The following is a 15,764-nucleotide window of genomic DNA, read 5'->3' as shown; positions in this document are numbered from 1 at the left end:
CCCATTCACTTTTCACACTTCCTCCTTTTGTTTTTTATCTTTCACACTTTTGACTTTCTTTATTCATCCAAATAGCAAACTCATCACCACTCAACCTGACCAACTCGGCTATGTCCCGTGCTGCAGTTCTCTGTCTTATCTAGATCATTTGCAATTGAATGGAATAGATCCCTTTTGGACAAAGTGGATTCACCTGCTGCTGCAGTGACCACAGGTGTGATAAGATCTAGAATTGGCATCTGGTGCGATCTCTCCGCTTCCACTCCAAAGAAAGTTACCTGTTTATTCCTATCATGCATTGGTTTTTGGGGTTTTCTTTGAGTAATGATGATCTCTTTAGTAGTCTGTTGGCGCCCTCTCCTGGAGGAATAGTTTGCTTGCTCTTGGACATTCTAAAAGAGAGGTCATGATAGACATTGAGCTTCTGAGCTCAATTGGGGACAGTCATGGGTGATGAATGTTTGCAACCTGCTGCAAAGCCTCATACCGCAATATAAGGAACGTCAAATACTAAGAAAGGGCGGCCTATGAAAGAATTACTACTTTCAATAAGTACACTTAAACGGCTAATTGGGAATAGAAAAACTGTAAAAAGCCCTCTGAGAAAGCCCCCCTCTAACCTTTGATAGTAAGCTTTTCTGTAGTCTGCCTGTTGATGTATTTTCCGTTTGAACTGTGCACAACATGAAGAGACGGAACACTGGCGGCTTGTCACAATGCCCCCGCTGACATCACAATAGCGCTGCTGCCTAGAAAACAAGCTGCGCAGCAGAAGTTGTTCTTTGGGTGGGAGGGTGGGCTAGTGTAAGGAGGGGGCAAGCTCTTTTTTTCCCGGGTGGTAGGGGGATGACAGGAGAAGGGATGCGGGTGGTGAGAAGGGTACAGAGGGCAGGGTTTGGGGGCTGGGAAGGAAAGGGAAAAGATTAGGGTTTGGGGATGATGAAAGGGCTTTCTACGGGTAAGGATGGCAAAGGGTGGCAGTGACGGAAAGTCAGGCAACCTGTCCTGTCCGTCTTTTTGTATCGTGAATTGGAAAGACTGCAAGGGGGAGGGGAGTTGCTTGCGCCCTAAAGGAGGAGTTATTCAGATTCATTGCAGTGGGGGGCGGCGGCTGCAAAACGCACCATTCTTCTTGTTTTTGCTCTGCAAAGCAGCCTTTTCAAGGGTTGGCTTGGGTGACAAAATGTCTTCTGTAGGCGTGGGTTTGTCTCCCTCTCGCTCTCTCTCCCTAAGATGTGTCCGGCATAGGCCAGGGTGCCACTCGAGGCCCAAACCAATTCTGGTTATCGCTTCTCGGCCTTTTGGCTAAGATCAAGTGTAGTATCTGTTCTTATCAGTTTAATATCTGATACGTCCCCTATCTGGGGACCATATATTAAATGGATTTTTAGAACAGGGAGATGGAAAAAGAGCTTGCTCTGTCCACTCCACGCATTGACCTGGTATTGCAGTACCTCCAGGACCGGTGCACCCCTTCTTAACCCAGTTTCCAAAAGCAGAACTCAATTCACCTGATTCATATTAGCCCGATTTAATGAATTGGAAGAAAGCATACGTCTTCATATGCACCTCAATTTGGCCCATTCACTTTTCACACTTCCTCCTTTTGTTTTTTATCTTTCACACTTTTGACTTTCTTTATTCATCCAAATAGCAAACTCATCACCACTCAACCTGACCAACTCGCCTATGTCCCGTGCTGCAGTTCTCTGTCTTATCTAGATCATTTGCAATTGAATGGAATAGATCCCTTTTGGACAAAGTGGATTCACCTGCTGCTGCAGTGACCACAGGTGTGATAAGATCTAGAATTGGCATCTGGTGCGATCTCTCCGCTTCCACTCCAAAGAAAGTTACCTGTTTATTCCTATCATGCATTGGTTTTTGGGGTTTTCTTTGAGTAATGATGATCTCTTTAGTAGTCTGTTGGCGCCCTCTCCTGGAGGAATAGTTTGCTTGCTCTTGGACATTCTAAAAGAGAGGTCATGATAGACATTGAGCTTCTGAGCTCAATTGGGGACAGTCATGGGTGATGAATGTTTGCAACCTGCTGCAAAGCCTCATACCGCAATATAAGGAACGTCAAATACTAAGAAAGGGCGGCCTATGAAAGAATTACTACTTTCAATAAGTACACTTAAACGGCTAATTGGGAATAGAAAAACTGTAAAAAGCCCTCTGAGAAAGCCCCCCTCTAACCTTTGATAGTAAGCTTTTCTGTAGTCTGCCTGTTGATGTATTTTCCGTTTGAACTGTGCACAACATGAAGAGACGGAACACTGGCGGCTTGTCACAATGCCCCCGCTGACATCACAATAGCGCTGCTGCCTAGAAAACAAGCTGCGCAGCAGAAGTTGTTCTTTGGGTGGGAGGGTGGGCTAGTGTAAGGAGGGGGCAAGCTCTTTTTTTCCCGGGTGGTAGGGGGATGACAGGAGAAGGGATGCGGGTGGTGAGAAGGGTACAGAGGGCAGGGTTTGGGGGCTGGGAAGGAAAGGGAAAAGATTAGGGTTTGGGGATGATGAAAGGGCTTTCTACGGGTAAGGATGGCAAAGGGTGGCAGTGACGGAAAGTCAGGCAACCTGTCCTGTCCGTCTTTTTGTATCGTGAATTGGAAAGACTGCAAGGGGGAGGGGAGTTGCTTGCGCCCTAAAGGAGGAGTTATTCAGATTCATTGCAGTGGGGGGCGGCGGCTGCAAAACGCACCATTCTTCTTGTTTTTGCTCTGCAAAGCAGCCTTTTCAAGGGTTGGCTTGGGTGACAAAATGTCTTCTGTAGGCGTGGGTTTGTCTCCCTCTCGCTCTCTCTCCCTAAGATGTGTCCGGCATAGGCCAGGGTGCCACTCGAGGCCCAAACCAATTCTGGTTATCGCTTCTCGGCCTTTTGGCTAAGATCAAGTGTAGTATCGTTCGAAAAGGTGGTTTAAGGCTCCGGCCACCTTAGTACAATGATGCAATGCACACTGGAAGGTTGCGCTTGTTAGTACTTTGGGAGGATAGTATATCCATCTAGAGGAAACCATGGCCCTACCAGGATCGAGGCTATTAGACTGAGTAAGTGTGGGGGCTATGGTGCAATGTGCCCCAGGATTGACGACCCTGGAGTGAGTCTGAGCTTGCTGGCTTTGGACCCCGGCAAGCCTTGGGCTCTGTAGCACACCGTACCTTGCCCTTTCATACTTTCTGAGCATATTGCTCTATCCCGGCCTTCTGGCTAGGAAGGGAAATTTTTATAATCATGGTCGGAGGTCCGTTCAGCTTTGGGCTGAGAAACCAACACCCAGTTGGAGGTCCGGGTCAGCTTCGGCTGAGAAACCAACACCCGGTTGGAGGTCCGGGTCAGCTTCGGCTGAGAAACCAACACCCGGTTGGAGGTCCGGGTCAGCTTCGGCTGAGAAACCAACACCCGGTTGGAGGTCCGGTTAGCCTTGGGCTGAGAAACCAACACCGGTTGACGGTCCGGGCAGTTTCGGCTGCGAAACCAACAACTAGTAGCTCTCTACTCCACTTGGGTAAGATGCCTGGGTGGACGCTGGGAGCAACGACAAGGCTCAACCAGGCTTCGGCTTGGGGGAGCACCGAAGATCCCTGACCCTTGCTGTGGCCTTCTGGCTCGGAGGGACGGGGTTGATTTTTGGGGACCCTCTCCTCACGGAGGGGTCCACACGAATCCTAGCCTTTGCACTGTTTTTGGTGTGACTTCGGTCATGCATTTTTTGCGGTGCTTTGGAAAGCTTCATTAAATCAAAAATCTGTTCTTATCAGTTTAATATCTGATACGTCCCCTATCTGGGGACCATATATTAAATGGATTTTTAGAACAGGGAGATGGAAAAAGAGCTTGCTCTGTCCACTCCATGCATTGACCTGGTATTGCAGTACCTCCAGGACCGGTGCACCCCTTCTTAACCCAGTTTCCAAAAGCAGAACTCAATTCACCTGATTCATATTAGCCCGATTTAATGAATTGGAAGAAAGCATACGTCTTCATATGCACCTCAATTTGGCCCATTCACTTTTCACACTTCCTCCTTTTGTTTTTTATCTTTCACACTTTTGACTTTCTTTATTCATCCAAATAGCAAACTCATCACCACTCAACCTGACCAACTCGGCTATGTCCCGTGCTGCAGTTCTCTGTCTTATCTAGATCATTTGCAATTGAATGGAATAGATCCCTTTTGGACAAAGTGGATTCACCTGCTGCTGCAGTGACCACAGGTGTGATAAGATCTAGAATTGGCATCTGGTGCGATCTCTCCGCTTCCACTCCAAAGAAAGTTACCTGTTTATTCCTATCATGCATTGGTTTTTGGGGTTTTCTTTGAGTAATGATGATCTCTTTAGTAGTCTGTTGGCGCCCTCTCCTGGAGGAATAGTTTGCTTGCTCTTGGACATTCTAAAAGAGAGGTCATGATAGACATTGAGCTTCTGAGCTCAATTGGGGACAGTCATGGGTGATGAATGTTTGCAACCTGCTGCAAAGCCTCATACCGCAATATAAGGAACGTCAAATACTAAGAAAGGGCGGCCTATGAAAGAATTACTACTTTCAATAAGTACACTTAAACGGCTAATTGGGAATAGAAAAACTGTAAAAAGCCCTCTGAGAAAGCCCCCCTCTAACCTTTGATAGTAAGCTTTTCTGTAGTCTGCCTGTTGATGTATTTTCCGTTTGAACTGTGCACAACATGAAGAGACGGAACACTGGCGGCTTGTCACAATGCCCCCGCTGACATCACAATAGCGCTGCTGCCTAGAAAACAAGCTGCGCAGCAGAAGTTGTTCTTTGGGTGGGAGGGTGGGCTAGTGTAAGGAGGGGGCAAGCTCTTTTTTTCCCGGGTGGTAGGGGGATGACAGGAGAAGGGATGCGGGTGGTGAGAAGGGTACAGAGGGCAGGGTTTGGGGGCTGGGAAGGAAAGGGAAAAGATTAGGGTTTGGGGATGATGAAAGGGCTTTCTACGGGTAAGGATGGCAAAGGGTGGCAGTGACGGAAAGTCAGGCAACCTGTCCTGACCGTCTTTTTGTATCGTGAATTGGAAAGACTGCAAGGGGGAGGGGAGTTGCTTGCGCCCTAAAGGAGGAGTTATTCAGATTCATTGCAGTGGGGGGCGGCGGCTGCAAAACGCACCATTCTTCTTGTTTTTGCTCTGCAAAGCAGCCTTTTCAAGGGTTGGCTTGGGTGACAAAATGTCTTCTGTAGGCGTGGGTTTGTCTCCCTCTCGCTCTCTCTCCCTAAGATGTGTCCGGCATAGGCCAGGGTGCCACTCGAGGCCCAAACCAATTCTGGTTATCGCTTCTCGGCCTTTTGGCTAAGATCAAGTGTAGTATCTGTTCTTATCAGAACAAACTGAGCTAGCTACACTTGACGAGATACGATCAGGGAGACGAGCTCCGAAGCCCAGCCGAGACCGGAAGAGGGAGATCGGACGGAAGAAGAGCTTGGCAGAAAGAAGCAAGAAGACGAAGGCTCGGAGAAGACTTGGGGAGACCAGAGGAACTTCGAGGAGGAACACAGCGGGAGAAGACACCCGGAGAAGAATCCAAGATCCAGCTCCGGGAACTCAAGCAGGAACCAGCCATGGCAAGCAAGCCAGAGAAGGCAGCCAAGAAGGCTCAGGACCCAGGGACCTCCAGGAAGGCTCATCCAGAGGCTTCTTCGGCCCAAGAGGCCCCTACCTCCGACGCCAGCCAGCCGGAGGGAGCCCGGACGCCGCCTGAAAAGGCTCCAACCCTGGAGCCTTGGATGCGGCAGACGGTCGCCCTGAAGCTAAAGGCGGTGGATGGTAGGTTGCCGGACATGTCCAGCGACGTGTTCTGCAAGAAGATGATTCTGGATCAGGGCTTCTCCAGGGCGGAAACCCTGAGTGTCCAGACCTTCATGACTGGCATTTTTCTGGTAACCTTTGCCACGGTGAATGCCTGCAGGAGATACTGGGAGGCGATGAACGCAGCGATGCCGGACTCCCCTTTTCATTCTTTTTTAGGATCCTGTCCTATACAGAGGGATGAGAAGAGGATCACGGTCTCCATGCGGAACCCGCACACCCCAGGAAGAGACATCTCCACGTTCCTGGGACGTCTCTGCACAGTGGTGAGGGAGCCATCCCACATCCTTAACGGCAACGGATTCTGGACGGGTAAGTGGTCAGTAACCGTTCGACTCTACAGGGAACCAGCATCCGAGGATGGTCTCCAGCACCTGCCCCCGACATTCTCTCTGGGAAACTCCTTTGGTCTCATCTACTACCCGGACATGCCACACAACTGCAGGAAATGTGGCGGGAAAGGGCATTCGATGAAGACCTGCAAGGAGGACGCCTGCAGGGTTTGCCGGGTGACGGGACACAGCTCCAAGGACTGCCCAAAGAAGAAGACTTGCAACCTATGTGGACAGGCGGACCACCTTTACAAGGACTGCCCACAGCGGGAGAAATCCTGGGCAAGGGTTGCCGCGGTGACCCAGTATCGGGTAGTCACAGCTTCGTCGACCAAGGCAGCTACGACCAAGGCCACAGAGGCCAAGGACAAGGCGGCCAAGAACCCGGCGACCGTGGCTCCAGCCGATGCCCCAGCAGCCACGGAGTCCAGGAAAAAGGGTAAGAAAACTGTTGCCCCCTCCCTGGTCCCCCCCCCTGTCACCCCTGTCCAAACCCCTCCCCCCCCGGCCAACCCTACTGAGGATTCCACTACCTCCACCTCATTCCCCTACTCCTCAGTTGGTCTCCTCACCCCCCCCCCAAAGCCCACTCTCCCTCCCCAGACCATGAGAGCAGAGGACCTCAGCACTCTTGCACTTTTCACCGAGGAGGATTTTCCAGCTCTTGTCTCCTCAGGTACAGGCCAAAGGAAAAGGAAGGTGGAAGATAGTCCTGTCGCAGAACCTTCCAAGCTGTTCATTGTGGATCCCAATCCACCCCAGGAAGAGGAGGATGGCCTCCTCCCAGAACCGGACGTGTTGGAGCAGATGGTGGAGTCCCTTGTGGCCGAAGAAGAAATGGAGGAGTCGGAAGCCACTGAGGCACCATCCCTGCTCGATCAGCTAGAAGAAGAGGGTCTGCTGGAGATACCCTTACCAGCAGGTGCCAAAGAGGAAGAACCGCCCGACCGGAGTGGTAACTAAGGCACACCGCCTGCGCTAACTTTCTCTTTCCTCCAATGACTGCTAACATTAACACCTTTTCCATTAATGTTAGGAGCATCAGAGACAAGTTCCGACGTCAGACAATTTTTGCGTTCCTTAACACTCAGTCTAGTGATGTATTTTTCCTGCAGGAATGCTCCCTTCCCTCCTCTAGGTCCTTCAACCATCTGGCCAGGGAGTGGACCCATGGCCCATCCTACTGGTCCGGCGGAGGCGACTGTAGGTCCGCGGGGGTTGCCGTGCTGATCAGGGGAAGCGCCTTCACATTGGACTCTGTTCAGGAAATCGTCTGCGGCAGGTTACTGCTCGTGGATGGCACCTGGGCGGGAGAACCTGTCAGGTTCATCAATGTGTACGCTTCTCCTGTGAAGAGCGATCGACTGGAGCTCCTCCAAGCCCTGCGCCCTCAGCTCGCTACCGCCAGGACGGTAGTGATGGCCGGGGATTTCAACTGCCCGATTGAGGAGGATGGACGCAGTTCTGGAACGGCTGCCAAGTTGGACGTCACATCCAAACTGCTCATTGAGATGGTGACCGAAGCCTCTCTTGTGGACGTTGTTGGCTCCATCGGACACGGATCCGTGAACTATTCATGGTGCCGATCCAATGGCTCGCTGCGTTCCAGGATTGACTTTGTGTTTACCTCTCGGGCGGTTGGGCGGAGTGGGCACTCGATGGTCCCCTGCTTCTTCTCTGACCACAGAGCCATTCACTTTCAAGGTGTGCTGGGCCATGGCTTCCCCATTGGCCCGGGCTCCTGGAAGCTGAACTGCTCTCTGCTGGAAAAGGGTGAGATTCTGGAGGAGCTTAGAGCTGCCTACTCCACGTGGCGGGCCTACAAGGTGGGCTTCCAGTCTGTTTCTGACTGGTGGGAATACGTTAAACTCGAGTTCCGTTTCTTCTTTCAGGCAAAGAGTCAACAACAGGCGGGTCTGAAGAGGAGGGACTTCAGGAGACTCCAGCGTGAGCTGCGTTCCCTGCAGGACCTTCTTCGATGCGGCTGGGACGTGAGAGAGGAGCTGGAGGAGACTAAGAGGAGCCTGAAAAGGCACTTCGAGGAGGAGTCCGAGCGAATTGTCTTCCGTTCCAAAGTGGAGAACCTGGAGAAGGGTGAGAAATGTAACTCGTTCTTTTTCAGGAAACTCCACGCCGGTCACACGCCCATGAATGAACTACGAGACGAGAGTGGCAGCATGCGACGCGGGAAAGAGAACGTGATGAAGGTCGTCAGCGACTTCTACAGCGAACTCTACGCCCGCAAGACTACTGACCCCGAGGCCGCCGATAAGTTCCTGTCAGGTATCACTAACCATCTTGACCCTGCAGACGCGGCGGCCATGGATGTTCCTCTGACGGTGGACGAGCTGCTCTCGGCCGCCAAATCCTTTAGTTCTGGCAGGACACCGGGCAGTGACGGCCTCCCAGCAGAGCTCTATGTAGCGCTGGGAGACCTAATCTGTCCGGACCTGTTAGGGCTGTATGAGGAGATGGTGGTGGAGGGCAGAATGCCTCCATCTCTGAGGGAAGGAATGGTCACGATCCTGTACAAGCGTAAAGGAGAGAGGTGCGACCTGAAGAATTGGCGTCCCATCACCCTTCTGAACGTCGACTACAAGATCCTGGCCAAGACGATGGCAACGAGATTGAAGACTGTTATCGGACGGATCATCCACCCGGATCAGACCTGCGGCATCCCCGGACGTCGCATCGCAGACAGCCTGGCTCTCATGCGGGACACGGTCGAGTACATCAAAGCCCGCCGGGTGCACGCAGCCCTGATCTCGTTGGATCAGGAAAAGGCCTTCGACCGTGTTTCCCATGAGTTCCTGGGCAAAGCTCTGCACAGGTTAGGTTTGGGTAACATGTTTTGCTTGTATGTCCAACTAATGTATTTTGATATTCACAGCTCGGTGTTGGTAAACGGCTGGAAGACTGACCCCTTCCCGGTCCTCTCAGGGGTCAGACAAGGCTGTCCTCTGTCACCTCTTCTTTTTGTTTGTGTTATAGAACTCTTTGCAGAGGCTATCCGGCGGAATGGAGAGATCAGAGGGATCACCGCACCAGGACCAGAACGCTTCGAGGTCAAGTGCTCGCTCTACATGGACGACGTGACCGTCTTCTGCGCGGACCGGCGCTCAGTCGACACCCTCGTCCAGACCTGTGAGACCTTCGGACGGGCTTCGGGAGCCAAAGTCAACTGCGGGAAGTCGGAAGCCATGCTCTTCGGGGACTGGCAGCCGGCCTCTTCCGCCCCCTTCCCTTTCAGCATCCAGCCGGATTTCATCAAGGTTCTTGGAGTCTGGTTCGGGAAGGAAGGAGCAGCCCTCAAGTCCTGGGAGGAACGCTTGACCAAGATCACCCAACGGATCGGTCTGTGGAGCCTCAGACGCCTCACCTGTGAGGGCAAAGCACTGGTCCTGCGTAACGAGGTACTGCCCGTGCTGCAGTACACGGCCCAGGCCTGGCCCCCCCTTGCCACCGTGTGCAGGGCCATTACCAGGACGGTGTTTCGTTTTGTCTGGGGATCCAAGATGGACAGAGTAAAGCGGAGCATCATGTACAAGGATCCTCGCAAGGGTGGGAAGGGCGTACCCGATATCCCCACCCTCCTGCGATCCTCCTTCGTATGTGACTGCGTTCGCCGAACTCTGCGAGTCAAGAGAGGTTCCGCGGGTGGGTCCATGTCTCGCTTCTTCCTGCTCCCCCTTTGGAGACGGTTAGGCTGGGACAAGTGGGACAGCTCCTTCCCCTACAACTGGACGGCGCCATGGTTCTACGGAGACGTGGTTCGGTTTGTGAGGGAACACCAACTGGAGGGACTCAAGCCTGATTTGTGGAAGCCAAAGACTATCCACAAACTCATCAGAGCCAAGGACGAAATGGAGAACATTCCAGGACTTCATCACGACACACTGGAGACTGTTTGGACAAACGTGTCATCGGCTGGATTGACCAACGGGCACAAGGACTTGTCATGGATGGCGATACAGGGCGGACTGCCCGTCCGGTCATTCATGCACGCCCGGAACCTGTGCAAAACCCGGTACTGCCCAAGGTGCCCCTTCGTGGAGGAAACATCGCTGCACGCCTTTTGGGACTGCCGTTTCGCACAGCGCCTGTTGGTTGCCCTGGAGGATGACCTGAGGAACTCCGTCCCCAGAGGGAGCCTATCGTACCATTCCGTACTTTATGGACTCTTCCCTGGGACTCACACCGTTGGAGCCATCCAGGAGGCTTGGCGCCTTATGAACTGCTTTAAGGACGCTATTTGGGTCGCCAGGAACCGGCTCATCTTGAAGAGGGAGAGGATGTCTATCCAGGATTGCCGCAGGCTGATCCACAGCCTGCTCAGAGACTATTCCATCATGGACAGTCCGGACGACAGCGCCGAGGAGGAGGTTTAGACCTCTTCCATGCCCCCTCCCTCCTTTTCCCGTTATGTGCGTCTTTCAATAAAGCTTCGGGCCTGTGATTTCCCCACCCTATCCCCCTTTTCCCCTACCCCCATCCCCCAATCGCCGGTTCGTCGTTATTTATTGTCTAACTTTTTCTTTCAGCTTGAGTGTTATGGATAAGCATAGGAGCGTGATGTATAGTTTAGTGCGTCGTACTCTATGGCTATGTAAGAAGGATTGTATATTTCTGTGTGTACGGGGCTGCGGCACTGTACACGGTTTGTTACCTTTTTGTGAGTAGTGCATGATAATAAAGATGCTGTTAAATCAAAAAATCTGTTCTTATCAGTTTAATATCTGATACGTCCCCTATCTGGGGACCATATATTAAATGGATTTTTAGAACAGGGAGATGGAAAAAGAGCTTGCTCTGTCCACTCCACGCATTGACCTGGTATTGCAGTACCTCCAGGACCGGTGCACCCCTTCTTAACCCAGTTTCCAAAAGCAGAACTCAATTCACCTGATTCATATTAGCCCGATTTAATGAATTGGAAGAAAGCATACGTCTTCATATGCACCTCAATTTGGCCCATTCACTTTTCACACTTCCTCCTTTTGTTTTTTATCTTTCACACTTTTGACTTTCTTTATTCATCCAAATAGCAAACTCATCACCACTCAACCTGACCAACTCGGCTATGTCCCGTGCTGCAGTTCTCTGTCTTATCTAGATCATTTGCAATTGAATGGAATAGATCCCTTTTGGACAAAGTGGATTCACCTGCTGCTGCAGTGACCACAGGTGTGATAAGATCTAGAATTGGCATCTGGTGCGATCTCTCCGCTTCCACTCCAAAGAAAGTTACCTGTTTATTCCTATCATGCATTGGTTTTTGGGGTTTTCTTTGAGTAATGATGATCTCTTTAGTAGTCTGTTGGCGCCCTCTCCTGGAGGAATAGTTTGCTTGCTCTTGGACATTCTAAAAGAGAGGTCATGATAGACATTGAGCTTCTGAGCTCAATTGGGGACAGTCATGGGTGATGAATGTTTGCAACCTGCTGCAAAGCCTCATACCGCAATATAAGGAACGTCAAATACTAAGAAAGGGCGGCCTATGAAAGAATTACTACTTTCAATAAGTACACTTAAACGGCTAATTGGGAATAGAAAAACTGTAAAAAGCCCTCTGAGAAAGCCCCCCTCTAACCTTTGATAGTAAGCTTTTCTGTAGTCTGCCTGTTGATGTATTTTCCGTTTGAACTGTGCACAACATGAAGAGACGGAACACTGGCGGCTTGTCACAATGCCCCCGCTGACATCACAATAGCGCTGCTGCCTAGAAAACAAGCTGCGCAGCAGAAGTTGTTCTTTGGGTGGGAGGGTGGGCTAGTGTAAGGAGGGGGCAAGCTCTTTTTTTCCCGGGTGGTAGGGGGATGACAGGAGAAGGGATGCGGGTGGTGAGAAGGGTACAGAGGGCAGGGTTTGGGGGCTGGGAAGGAAAGGGAAAAGATTAGGGTTTGGGGATGATGAAAGGGCTTTCTACGGGTAAGGATGGCAAAGGGTGGCAGTGACGGAAAGTCAGGCAACCTGTCCTGTCCGTCTTTTTGTATCGTGAATTGGAAAGACTGCAAGGGGGAGGGGAGTTGCTTGCGCCCTAAAGGAGGAGTTATTCAGATTCATTGCAGTGGGGGGCGGCGGCTGCAAAACGCACCATTCTTCTTGTTTTTGCTCTGCAAAGCAGCCTTTTCAAGGGTTGGCTTGGGTGACAAAATGTCTTCTGTAGGCGTGGGTTTGTCTCCCTCTCGCTCTCTCTCCCTAAGATGTGTCCGGCATAGGCCAGGGTGCCACTCGAGGCCCAAACCAATTCTGGTTATCGCTTCTCGGCCTTTTGGCTAAGATCAAGTGTAGTATCGTTCGAAAAGGTGGTTTAAGGCTCCGGCCACCTTAGTACAATGATGCAATGCACACTGGAAGGTTGCGCTTGTTAGTACTTTGGGAGGATAGTATATCCATCTAGAGGAAACCATGGCCCTACCAGGATCGAGGCTATTAGACTGAGTAAGTGTGGGGGTTATGGTGCAATGTGCCCCAGGAATGGACACCCTGGAGGGAGTCTGAACTTGCTAGGTTGGGACCCTGGTAAGCCTCAGACTCTGTCGCACGCCGCGCCTTGCCTATTCATACTTTCCAAGCATATTGCCCTATCCCGGCCTTCTGGCTAAGAAGGGAAATTTTTATAATCCCGGTCGGAGGTCCGGTCAGCTTTGGGCTGAGAAACCAACACCCGGTTGGAGGTCCGGGTCAGCTTTGGCTGAGAAACCAACACCCGGTTGGAGGTCCGGTTAGCCTTGGGCTGAGAAACCAACACCCGGTTGGAGGTCCGGTCAGCCTTGGGCTGAGAAACCAACACCCGGTTGGAGGTCCGGTCAGCCTTGGGCTGAGAAACCAACACCGGTTGACGGTCCGGGCAGTCTCGGCTGCGAAACCAACGACTAGTAGCTCCCTACTCCACTTGGGTAAGATGCCTCGGTGGACGCTGGGAGCAACAACAAGGCTCAACCAGGCTTCGGCTTGGGGGAGCACCGAAGATCCCTGACCCTCGCTGTGGCCTTCTGGCTCGGAGGGACGGGGTTGATTTTTGGGGATCCTCTTCTCACGGAGGGGTCCACACGAATCCTAGCCTTTGCACTGTTTTTGGTGTGACTTCGGTCATGCATTTTTGCGGTGCTTTGGAAAGCTTCATTAAATCAAAATCTGTTCTTATCAGTTTAATATCTGATACGTCCCCTATCTGGGGACCATATATTAAATGGATTTTTAGAACAGGGAGATGGAAAAAGAGCTTGCTCTGTCCACTCCACGCATTGACCTGGTATTGCAGTACCTCCAGGACCGGTGCACCCCTTCTTAACCCAGTTTCCAAAAGCAGAACTCAATTCACCTGATTCATATTAGCCCGATTTAATGAATTGGAAGAAAGCATACGTCTTCATATGCACCTCAATTTGGCCCATTCACTTTTCACACTTCCTCCTTTTGTTTTTTATCTTTCACACTTTTGACTTTCTTTATTCATCCAAATAGCAAACTCATCACCACTCAACCTGACCAACTCGGCTATGTCCCGTGCTGCAGTTCTCTGTCTTATCTAGATCATTTGCAATTGAATGGAATAGATCCCTTTTGGACAAAGTGGATTCACCTGCTGCTGCAGTGACCACAGGTGTGATAAGATCTAGAATTGGCATCTGGTGCGATCTCTCCGCTTCCACTCCAAAGAAAGTTACCTGTTTATTCCTATCATGCATTGGTTTTTGGGGTTTTCTTTGAGTAATGATGATCTCTTTAGTAGTCTGTTGGCGCCCTCTCCTGGAGGAATAGTTTGCTTGCTCTTGGACATTCTAAAAGAGAGGTCATGATAGACATTGAGCTTCTGAGCTCAATTGGGGACAGTCATGGGTGATGAATGTTTGCAACCTGCTGCAAAGCCTCATACCGCAATATAAGGAACGTCAAATACTAAGAAAGGGCGGCCTATGAAAGAATTACTACTTTCAATAAGTACACTTAAACGGCTAATTGGGAATAGAAAAACTGTAAAAAGCCCTCTGAGAAAGCCCCCCTCTAACCTTTGATAGTAAGCTTTTCTGTAGTCTGCCTGTTGATGTATTTTCCGTTTGAACTGTGCACAACATGAAGAGACGGAACACTGGCGGCTTGTCACAATGCCCCCGCTGACATCACAATAGCGCTGCTGCCTAGAAAACAAGCTGCGCAGCAGAAGTTGTTCTTTGGGTGGGAGGGTGGGCTAGTGTAAGGAGGGGGCAAGCTCTTTTTTTCCCGGGTGGTAGGGGGATGACAGGAGAAGGGATGCGGGTGGTGAGAAGGGTACAGAGGGCAGGGTTTGGGGGCTGGGAAGGAAAGGGAAAAGATTAGGGTTTGGGGATGATGAAAGGGCTTTCTACGGGTAAGGATGGCAAAGGGTGGCAGTGACGGAAAGTCAGGCAACCTGTCCTGTCCGTCTTTTTGTATCGTGAATTGGAAAGACTGCAAGGGGGAGGGGAGTTGCTTGCGCCCTAAAGGAGGAGTTATTCAGATTCATTGCAGTGGGGGGCGGCGGCTGCAAAACGCACCATTCTTCTTGTTTTTGCTCTGCAAAGCAGCCTTTTCAAGGGTTGGCTTGGGTGACAAAATGTCTTCTGTAGGCGTGGGTTTGTCTCCCTCTCGCTCTCTCTCCCTAAGATGTGTCCGGCATAGGCCAGGGTGCCACTCGAGGCCCAAACCAATTCTGGTTATCGCTTCTCGGCCTTTTGGCTAAGATCAAGTGTAGTATCTGTTCTTATCAGAACAAACTGAGCTAGCTACACTTGACGAGATACGATCAGGGAGACGAGCTCCGAAGCCCAGCCGAGACCAGAAGAGGGAGATCGGACGGAAGAAGAGCTTGGCAGAAAGAAGCAAGAAGACGAAGGCTCGGAGAAGACTTGGGGAGACCAGAGGAACTTCGAGGAGGAACACAGCGGGAGAAGACACCCGGAGAAGAATCCAAGATCCAGCTCCGGGAACTCAAGCAGGAACCAGCCATGGCAGGCAAGCCAGAGAAGGCAGCCAAGAAGGCTCAGGACCCAGGGACCTCCAGGAAGGCTCATCCAGAGGCTTCTTCGGCCCAAGAGGCCCCTACCTCCGACGCCAGCCAGCCGGAGGGAGCCCGGACGCCGCCTGAAAAGGCTCCAACCCTGGAGCCTTGGATGCGGCAGACGGTCGCCCTGAAGCTAAAGGCGGTGGATGGTAGGTTGCCGGACATGTCCAGCGACGTGTTCTGCAAGAAGATGATTCTGGATCAGGGCTTCTCCAGGGCGGAAACCCTGAGTGTCCAGACCTTCATGACTGGCATTTTTCTGGTAACCTTTGCCACGGTGAATGCCTGCAGGAGATACTGGGAGGCGATGAACGCAGCGATGCCGGACTCCCCTTTTCATTCTTTTTTAGGATCCTGTCCTATACAGAGGGATGAGAAGAGGATCACGGTCTCCATGCGGAACCCGCACACCCCAGGAAGAGACATCTCCACGTTCCTGGGACGTCTCTGCACAGTGGTGAGGGAGCCATCCCACATCCTTAACGGCAACGGATTCTGGACGGGTAAGTGGTCAGTAACCGTTCGACTCTACAGGGAACCAGCATCCGAGGATGGCCTCCAGCACCTGCCCCCGACATTCTCTCTG

At 51.5% G+C, this 15,764-nt stretch overlaps 3 non-coding genes and 5 pseudogenes across 3 annotated transcripts; all 8 read left to right on the top strand.

Annotated features, from left to right (window-relative positions):
• The first annotated feature begins 1,285 nt into the window (after window positions 1–1,285).
• On the top strand, window positions 1,286–1,476 carry LOC142259720 (U2 spliceosomal RNA). The gene has a single exon (XR_012728118.1). It is a non-coding gene; the product is annotated as a U2 spliceosomal RNA (small nuclear RNA).
• A 1,388-nt stretch (window positions 1,477–2,864) lies between these two features.
• Window positions 2,865–3,006, top strand: LOC142259717 (U2 spliceosomal RNA; annotated as a pseudogene).
• Window positions 3,007–3,707: 701 nt separating this feature from the next.
• LOC142259605 (U2 spliceosomal RNA) lies at window positions 3,708–3,900 on the top strand. The gene has a single exon (XR_012728064.1). It is a non-coding gene; the product is annotated as a U2 spliceosomal RNA (small nuclear RNA).
• Window positions 3,901–5,288: 1,388 nt separating this feature from the next.
• LOC142259684 (U2 spliceosomal RNA) lies at window positions 5,289–5,378 on the top strand (annotated as a pseudogene).
• A 5,440-nt stretch (window positions 5,379–10,818) lies between these two features.
• Window positions 10,819–11,023, top strand: LOC142259537 (U2 spliceosomal RNA; annotated as a pseudogene).
• Window positions 11,024–12,411: 1,388 nt separating this feature from the next.
• LOC142259716 (U2 spliceosomal RNA) lies at window positions 12,412–12,553 on the top strand (annotated as a pseudogene).
• Window positions 12,554–13,250: 697 nt separating this feature from the next.
• Window positions 13,251–13,445, top strand: LOC142259587 (U2 spliceosomal RNA). Its single transcript, XR_012728048.1, has one exon. It is a non-coding gene; the product is annotated as a U2 spliceosomal RNA (small nuclear RNA).
• Window positions 13,446–14,833: 1,388 nt separating this feature from the next.
• Window positions 14,834–14,923, top strand: LOC142259691 (U2 spliceosomal RNA; annotated as a pseudogene).
• Window positions 14,924–15,764: the final 841 nt, after the last annotated feature.

Source organism: Anomaloglossus baeobatrachus (assembly GCF_048569485.1).
Source record: "Anomaloglossus baeobatrachus isolate aAnoBae1 chromosome 9 unlocalized genomic scaffold, aAnoBae1.hap1 SUPER_9_unloc_2, whole genome shotgun sequence".
NCBI classification, from domain to species: domain Eukaryota; kingdom Metazoa; phylum Chordata; class Amphibia; order Anura; family Aromobatidae; genus Anomaloglossus; species Anomaloglossus baeobatrachus.
The sequence above is the reverse complement of the archived record's forward strand: the minus strand, read 5'-3'. Positions and strand labels throughout refer to the sequence as shown.